The sequence below is a fragment of the Cebus imitator genome, unplaced genomic scaffold (assembly GCF_001604975.1).
Source record: "Cebus imitator isolate Cc_AM_T3 unplaced genomic scaffold, Cebus_imitator-1.0 Scaffold43, whole genome shotgun sequence".
NCBI lineage: Eukaryota > Metazoa > Chordata > Mammalia > Primates > Cebidae > Cebus > Cebus imitator.
This window is the reverse complement of record NW_016107358.1, coordinates 6,309,001-6,318,579: the sequence shown is the minus strand read 5'-3', so window position 1 is coordinate 6,318,579 and position 9,579 is coordinate 6,309,001. Positions and strand designations below refer to the sequence as shown.

The 9,579-nt window shown below is 35.9% G+C and overlaps 1 long non-coding RNA gene across 1 annotated transcript in view; it reads left to right on the top strand.

Annotated features, from left to right (window-relative positions):
- The window catches only part of LOC108302973, a 230,485-nt gene extending 223,888 nt beyond the window's left edge, over positions 1-6,597 (top strand). Inside the window, exon 9 of the long non-coding RNA XR_005199871.1 lies at positions 1,034-6,597. This is a non-coding gene — a long non-coding RNA (uncharacterized LOC108302973). The remainder of the gene's footprint in view (positions 1-1,033) is intronic.
- The last annotated feature ends 2,982 nt before the right edge of the window (positions 6,598-9,579 follow it).

Genomic DNA, 9,579 nt, shown 5'->3' with positions numbered 1-9,579 from the left:
GGCATGCAAAATACTAACAGCTTTATTACAAATTAAATCTGGATCTCATAAATTGCACAACGAATCATTTTTAAACAAAGGAATCTGTTGCTCACCACAAAGAGATTTTTAAAAATCTAGCAGTAAGGTAAAAATATAATGTACATTTTCACTCTTTTTTACATATCAAATATATAATCTTTATTTATCATGCAGTTAACATCACGCTAATCAAAATTTGTGGTTTTTATCAAAATATTTACAAAGGTAATGAGATACTTATTCATGGCTCTTAACGAAAGAGACAAAATACCTTTTTGTTCATGTATGCCACTACCTTGTATTTTGATTTAATAGCAGCAAACCCATTATTCTGAAAACCTAACTAAATTGTTTTGATGTCATTTACTGACTTTATGCTTCTGGATAGAGAAGGAAAGAAGAGAACTCAAAACTGGTAAAAATAACATAGCTTCTTAGCCTTCAGGGGGAATTTTTTATTAAGATACCACTTTAAATACACTTCTGATAAGCTTCTTTCACAAACAGGAAGTCCATGTAGAAAATAGCCATGCTCATTTGCAGCTTTAATTATAACACTTGTACTAATAGTATAAAGGAAACCTCCAACACTTACTTTTAAAGGTTTTATTTTAGGCTTCTTACATTAATAAGGAATGGGGACACTGATAGCTGAAATTTTTCATGTTTAAAGGCTCATTTGCAAAAAAACAAAGTAAATGGAAGAAAAATAATTTATGCAAGCACTGTTAATCCAGCTGTTTTGCTTCTGGGCTTAATTGGATTTACCTAGCATTGATATTTGGTGTCAGCATGTGTTATATCATCAACACAAGGAATAGTTACCCAATATAAATGAGGCTATGAAGAGAAGTGAACACCAAGATTGCAAACCTCAAACCAAAGGCAAAATATTAATGTATTTGACACAATCTCAGCATAATTACTTTTTAGTCATGTGTGTTATAGACTCCTATACCAGCTTTATGCTATCTTTTACATTTCTTCCTTTATATTTATCTGCTAAATACAGGCAGTGACGAAAACTAGCATTCGAGAAGATGACTTTGAAAATGGTTCCACATGTCTTCTGCCTGGCCAACTACTCCTGTTGACTGTAAAAATGTACGCATCGTCTCTAAAGGTAGGAGTGCGACGTCTGAATTTCAAAGGCAGGTATACATCAGTGGTAAGCAGGTCTTTGCTATTCACTTATAGAAAAATGAACTCATTCTTTAAAATTAAGCAATGAACCACGTTTGAGAAATCATTACAAATATATTTACATGTATATATATTATTCCATTTATCTGTTAGAAGTTAATATTAAATGTCTCCTGGTGAATATCAGGAATATTCATATAAAAAATATATGTAGGAAAGATTACTATTACCTAAAGAAAACTATCTTAATAGAAATGTTTATGAATATATATATTTACCATATGTATTCATCATATATATGTGTGTGAACCTGAAATATATTTTATATGTAAATACATATTAATATTACACATTTATAGGCATTCTACATATTTTGGTACATAACTCATATTCTTTCATTGTTCCTTGCCCTCTCTACCCTTTTTGAAAACATAACTCATTATTTATGTCAATACTCCTCATTTTCCTTTCCTATTGTAATTTTTTTTATTGCGGTTATTATATAATATGCTAAATAATACATTGGTTTATTATATCTATTGTTTACTGAGTATTGGCTATTTTGCTATACTCTAAGATGAACTTCATGAGAGAGAGGATCATCCTTTTATTCATGAAAACACCCAACATTCTGTAATAGAGCATGGCATGACTATTATAAGTGCTCAGTAACTGAATGAAAGAATGGATACTTTACAAGCATCATGCGTGTATCCATGTTTATATGTATTTTTGTATGTGAGGATACACACACACTCAGATATGTGTGTATTTAGAGTTTTAAATTATAATTTTCCTATGTCTTCTTCCTAGTTTTTCTTCTTTTGGTGTTTAAGCCATTCTTTTCTTCTGTATCATTTACGGAATACATGTGCTTAGAAGTATGATTCAAAGGGTCCAGCATAGTTGCCTCATATTCTGACTTCAGAGTTCTAAGATATATAGTATATCAAGCAAAATACTTAAAAAATCATCTTTTTTAATTTTCTTAGCTTTGGGGTTGCTCTGAGCTTGGTTGACCAGTAGTTCTTCCAAGTCAAATCAAAGGGAAAGTTGCTCTTGAACTAAAAGAAACAATGTAGATTGTATCCAATAGCATCTTCCAGTGAAATAGTCACTCTAGTTCAGAAGGATCATCTGAGCCAATATAACTCAGATGTGTTTGTATTAAATGCAAACATTATCATTCTGTATCAAGGTAGGAAATTATTACACACTATCATGTAAGTTGGCAAATCTAAAGTCCAAATGGCTCAGCCTCAAATATTTTTATCAACATTGGCAAGCAAGTTGGGCTGCTAAACTTTTGTGAGCCATGCAGGTGAATTTAACAGTATTGTGAATTGTGTTATAAAAAAATTAAATTTCCATTTATTCAAGTCTCTGTCCAAAATGTCTCTCATTAGTGATAAATAAATAGTATCCTCTTCATGTACTTTTATATTGTCTATTATAATTTATATTCATTTTGCCTATTTGATTTCTATCTGTTCTTTTTGCTAGAATATAAGCTTTATGAAGGCAAGAACTTTGCATGTTTTGTTCATTCCTGACTGTCCAGTGTTCAGAAAAATATTCCTAATAAAGTATAGGTGCTCATATCGTAGTTGTTAAATCAATGAATGAATAAAAAATAAGTAGCATGAGGAAGAAGATGTTCCTTCTAAAAAGCATTTGGTTGGTCCCCAAGATGCTTATGCACACTTCAAGGAAGAATTGAAGAGGCCTGGCACTGAGCTTTTCAAATAATAAATTCGTTTTCTGAGAAGCACTTTTAATCTTTCCTAGAAACCACTCTAAAAAGAGAAAGACTTTAGGAGTCACATTTGTCACAAGTCAAGTGTTACAGTATTCGACACCTATGATTTCATAACTACATGCTTATTCCTTAGAAATCGCCTGATTTTTGAGGTATTTTGTTTTGGAAACACAAGGTTGAGTTTTAATACAAAAAAAAAGAAAGAAAAAAATGTAAAATAAATGTGTTCCAGAGAAAATAAATGAATGGAGAAGATTGCAAAGATGCAGACCTCTGGCCATGGGACGGGAAAAGATCAGGATTTCCATTTTAGACATGTTAAGGTTGAGATGTCCTTTTGGGGGTTCAAAAAGATATGTTGATAATGTAGTTGCATATTTAAGCCTGGAGTTAGTAAGTTACCACCATATGGTTATCTAAAGCCATGTAAAAAAAGTGAATGTAGATAGAAAGAAGAGGTCTGATCATTGACCTCTGAGACGCTCCTACATTAAGCAATTGGGGTAATTGCATTTATCAAGTAGGAATAGTTACAGGATTTACCAATAGGAATACAAAGAAGCAGTAGTAAGGGAGGTAGCAGTAGAAGGAAAAATAGGCAACTGTGGTGTTCTGATCATCAAATATAGAAGAATATTTAAAATGTTGAGATTGAAATGCTGGAATCAAACTATATTGTTTTTAATGAGTTTTGAAATTATTCTATAAGTCAGTTTTATATCTATTTATTTTTCATCATAAAAATGGCAGGCAGTCTCGGATTCAAGTCATTTTCCTGCCTCAGCCTCCCTAGTAAAATGTTTTGTTTAGGTTTTGTTGTTGTAGTTGTTGCGGTTTTTGTTTTGTTTTTAAATTTATAGCATTTCCATTGTATTCTTTCTGTACGTCTGTGCTAAATTTTCCCATTTGCTCATTCATGTTGTCCATCTTTTCCACCAGATGTCAAAATATTTAATCAATTATTTTAAAGCCTCTGTCAGTTAATTCCAATATATTAGTCATCTATTGTTACGTTGCTCACTTTTTGTAAATGAGCCGTTTTTTTCTTAGATTTTTTTGTGTATATATCTTATAATTTTTATTGAATATCAGATATAATGTGTAGAAGAATAGCAGGAATGCAGGAAGATAATATTTATACCTAGAAATGATTGTACCTCCTCTTTTTCTTAGCAGTTAGAATGCAGGGTTTAGCCAATCTAGTCAAGAGTTTGTGTGGCTTGGGGTTCTTGTTGCTGTAATTATCTTCAATGTACTATGGCTTCAAGTAGGATATAGTAGGATACAGAGTCAGGACATAGTCCCCTAGGTTTTTTTCAGAGTCCATTTTTCCCCCATTTGTTTTTAGTCATTACTAAATACCTGCACCACAGAGTGGAGTCTCTCTTCAGGTTCTTGTCACTTTCCCAGTGATAGAATACCACACCAGGGAATTGATGCTTGGCTCATGGTAGGATTGGGAAGGTTCTTTGTTGGTACAACCTCGATCTTAGGCAGGACCTATGTATCTGGGCATCAGGAGTGATACATTTTTACAGTTTCCATACTTCCTCTTCATGGCAGCCAAACTCTCTCTTGCATTTGTGACTGCCATGTTGTGTATATGGGGTGGAAGGGATAATTCTCCATCAGACTCTTTGCTTCTGTACGTCTTACCAGCAGACACACGGACTGCCTTTTACTCCCTTGGACTTTCTTTTCAAGAGTATTTATATAGTGAATATCTTTATAAGATAAAGATAGTGCCGTGCCTTCTTCTGATGCCTCTCCTTTGCAAATTTGTTTGCTGTCCAGCATAATACAGAGATATTTTTCTTCTGGGGCAAAAATCAGGTAGATTTGTTTGTTGTCAATTATAAAAGATTTGAGGATTCTACATTAGGGCTCTTCCTCTGTAATGCAACTGACTGCATGTGAATGCATCATCTAACCCTCATCATGTCACCAAGGTGAAAGAAAACAACGACACTCTGACTACCACTACTGCAGTGAGTATTAAATTGCCTTTGTCTCTGACCCAGCAGCCTCATGGCATTCTGCCAGCATTGAGAGAATTGTGTAAAGCTAATGGGTTGTTAGCTTGTTAAAGTAGGGTAAAATCTCAGACACTTCATACTTCTTGAAAATCTTAGGTGGAAGTTCCCTGCCCTTCCACTAGTGGTATCAGGCCTCCACTTGAAACCTGTGTAGGGTCCTGGGTCTAAGGCTGTTTTGTATTTCTCCGCCCCAGGAACACAGGATTCAACCCTTTCCTCATAGCAATGAACTGTTGCCTGTGCCATAAGAGTTAACTCTACTCCTCCAGAGTCTAAGTGAATTTTCTTCTTCTCCTTTCTCATAGACTTAAACCATTTGCTTTATTTTTTCTTTTTAAAGTGTTCTACAAAACTTTAAAAGTGGTCAGAGCCTTAACCCTCATATATGCTAACAGCTTCTTTATTAGTACTCCTGAGAGGGAATTATTCTGGTATCCTGCTCAGTTTTTAGTCTTTCTCCTAAGCAAATGGTCGAGACCCACGGATAAAATACTACAACTTTCCTTGTGTCTAGGGCCCTTAGCAATCCCAAATAAACACATGAACCTATCCTCCTCGGCATTTAAGGATTAATTAAATTTTTTGCTCATTCATTTTGTACCAACTTCTACGGTGGTCATCTTTTTTACATTTTCGCTAAGCAATTTGTGACACAGTTTGCATGTCCTGACTCTCTTTGGATGTGTTGATTCACCTTTGAATTTGATTTACTTGTTTGCCTTTAGGAATTAGCTTTTTAATGAGTTTAAGACAAGTTATAGTCTTGTAGCTAATGCCTATGGTCTGAAGGTTTGTCTTGCCAAAATTCATATGTTGAAACCTAATCTCGAATATGATAGTATTGTAAGAATGGGCTTTTGGCAGGTGATTGGGTCTTGAGGGCTCTGCCGTCTTTAATGGGATTAATTCTCTTATAAAAAAAAGACCTCAGAGAGCTAACTAGCCCTTTACACCTTATCTTTTCCACTGTATGAGGACACAGCAATAAACTATTCTGTAACCTGAAACTGGGTCTTCACCAGAAACTTACCTTGCTGACACCTTGATCTTGGACTTCCAGCCTTCCATGCTGTGAAAAATACATTTCTGCTATTTATAAGCCACCCAGTTTTTTGTATTTTGTTATAGAAGCCTGAACAGACAAAGACAATAATCTAGCCTTTTCTCCTTGTTAGGTATAGAGTCACATTCTTTGCAGGTTTCTATTCTTCTAGAGGATGAGTCTAAAGAAGTGACATATTGTCAAATTCAATATTCAAATGGGATATTGTCTAGAGAAAAAAAAATGTTTAATTTGTTCACTTGACAAAGATTTCCCGTCTTACTAAAGACCAAGCTGTTACACTAAGCCACATTGTGAACACTGAAAGATGTACAAATCATGGCGGAAGAGTAATATGCATATCATTATCCAGGTTTTGGGTTGGAGGCATGCCAGCTTGGTTAGCCCATTGGCAAGAATGTTATCCCATTTGAAGTCCAGCTACCTGGGCTCCAAGCTTTATCCTTAAGAACTCCCACCAGGCGCGATGGCTCATGCCTATAATCCCAGCACTTTGGGAGGGCAAGGCAGGTGAACCACCTGAGGTCAGGAGTTCAAGACCAGCCTAACCAACATGGTGAAACCCCGTCTCTACTAAAAAGTACAATCAGAGTGCTGGTGTGCATCTGTTATCTCAGCTGCTTGGGAGGCTGAGGCAGGAGAATCACTTGAACCCGGGAGGCGAAGGTTGCAGTGAGTGGAGATTGCACTACTGCACTCCAGTCTGGGCCAACAACAGCAAGACTGTCTCAAAAAAAAAAAAAAAAAAAAAAAAAAAAAAAAAAAAAAAACCCTAAAAAAAAAAAAAAAAAAAAAAAAAAAAACACCTCCCTACTAGTCGAGAACTTCCCTGTTCCTTCCTAGTTTATCAGGTGACTAATCAGTCTCACATTACTGTTTTGCCTGTTGAAGTCACTGAAGGCTTCCTCTTTCTTCTCTTTTTCCTCACATAACTGGCTAGAGAGGTCAGATCAAACTAAAATTGAGCCCTCTAAACTGGTACATTGAAAGTAACTCTTCTGGCAACAGAGCCTTTCAGCCATTTGAGTTTTTTTTCTTGGCCATTTGAGTTTTCCTTCCACAAACATAGCTTCTTGATCTTTAAACTGAGAGAGTGGAATTAAGGAACCTTCAAAGTTTTATCCAAAGGACAATTTGTGACTCTTTTTCTTTTTTTTTGGTCCTCAACAAGACAGATGAATTATATGATTGAGAGTTGGAAAGGAACATAGAAATATACAAGCTAATCTTTTTGTTGTGAAAATGAGAAAATTCAGACTAAAGAAATTCAAATGATGTGCCCAAGGCTACACAGATGTAAAATGAAAACCAAAAATGAAGAACTAGATTTCAATCATCCGTGCTTGACCACAAGGAAGGCCTAGGAGAGGAGATAAGTGCTTGGATTTGGATTAAACAAACTGTGTTCAAATCCTGGATCTATTGCGCACTGATCTGTAAAACTTAAGCACAGTGACAACTTTTCTTTTTTCTTTTCTTTCTTTCTTTCTTTCTTTCTTTTTTTTTTTTTGAGATGGTGTGTCGCTCTGTCACCAGGCTGGAGTGCAGTGGCACAATCTCTGCTCACTGGAACCTCAGCCTCCCGGGTTCAAACAATTTTCCTACCTCAACCTCCCGAGTAGCTGGGATCACAGGCACGCACCACCATGCCCAGCTACCTTTTGTAACATTCGGTTTACCCTTTTGTGAAAAAGGAGTGACAGCAGCAAGATTTGCTTCCCAGGGCTGAAGTGGGCATTGAATGACGGTGTTGTTGAAAGTACTCTCAGTAAATAGATGAGGTCCTTTTGAACAGTACAGTGTGCTTTATGGTGTTAATGTATGGACTTTGATCAGTGGAAGAAATCGTCAAATCAGGGTTTCTTTGCCATGTTTTGAATGGAAATACATTACATTGTCTCATAGACGTCTGTTATACACAGGGAGGTCAGGAGTCCTTTGCCAATTTGGTTTATGCTATTATTCAGAATGGGCGAGTTTTGAAACTTTAATTAGCCAAGTTAACCTATCTGTTTGCTAATACGTGGAAGGTTGTATTGTTCTAACACATTGCAACATTTTGGATAAAAGTGTAAATGTGGGGGTGGGAGAAAAAAAGAAAGAGAAACAGATTTGGATCAAAGCTCCTGCGGAACAACTGCCACAGCACTCATTTTTTTCCCCCAAGGAATAGCTGTGGTAGAGAACAGTGCCAGCTTGGAGTTTGCAACGTTTATTTTCTAGCCAACGCTATGATTTTTATTCCTGTTTATTGACCAAAAATTGCTTCATTTACTGAACCAACCACGTAGCGCAGCAGAGAGGCGGCTGTGGTTTCGCTGCCTGGGCCCTGCGCAATGCCCACCCCTCTCCCATAGATGGCAGCATTTCACAAACAACGCCGCCACCGGGTCGCATCGAGAACTCAGCTCCAGTAATCTGTTGACAGGATTAAGGACCCCTGTTGTTTTACAGGAAGTAAATAAATCCTTATGGTATTCTGGAAAGCTCAGAAGTATATGAGAGTGGTAGGAAATTGTTTATTCTATGGCAAAGGTATCAAATGAATATTTACAACATTTAAAACAATTACCTCGGAATGATGTGGACTGGTGCTAAAACTCAGCCTGTTTGCATTATCTAGTTTAGAGTATTTGTTCAACTCTTGCACACAAGGTTTACTTTCTGAATACGGGACTTCTTAAGAGCATGAGTTCATGATGAATGCTAAATCTAATAAGATAGTGATATTTTCACTTTAGAAATTAAAATGTTATCTATTGTATGTGGAAATCATTGTGTAAGAAAGACATAAGCCAGATGATACTGTAAACTATAGGAACGCGAAAAATAATGAAGAGAATAAAGGATGTAACAATACAGGATGGATAGAAATATAGTTGTTGGGCTTATGCAAAGGATTATCTTCAACTTTAAAATCCACTGAAATTCTCAATTTTAGACAATATCGTTTAAAGTGGACATGGAAAAATACTGTCATAAATCTAGACCATGGTTTTAGTATTCTTAAATATGCTTCTCCGCAGAGGGTGTGGAGGCATAAGGAGGGGAGAAATACCTTACATGGGTGACGGGGGGGATGGAGGCAGCAAACCACCTTGCCATGTATGTACCTATGCAGCAATCCTGCATGATCTGCACATGTACCCCAGAACCTAACGTACACTAAAAAAAAAAAAATGCGCTTCTGAGATATTTCAAAAACGACATAGGGCAACAATCTATCAGTGAGATTTACCCAGGGGTGGATTAAACAATCCTACTCCTTAGATTTTTCACTGCCTTAGGGATGCACTATAATTTTCTATCCCTAATTTTTATGTAATTTCCTTTACTTTATATGTTTCAAGAAGCTGATGATTTTTGAAAAGTACATTTGATCTGTGGTCATGACTCATTACCGAGTAAATAAATGATTATCGTTTTGAGCTTCAACACACATTTTCTTTTTAAAATTTATTTATTTATTATTATTATTTTTAGAGACAGAATCTTGCTATGTGGGCTCAAACAGTCCTCCCATCTGAGTCTCCCAAAGTGCTGGGATTACAGATATG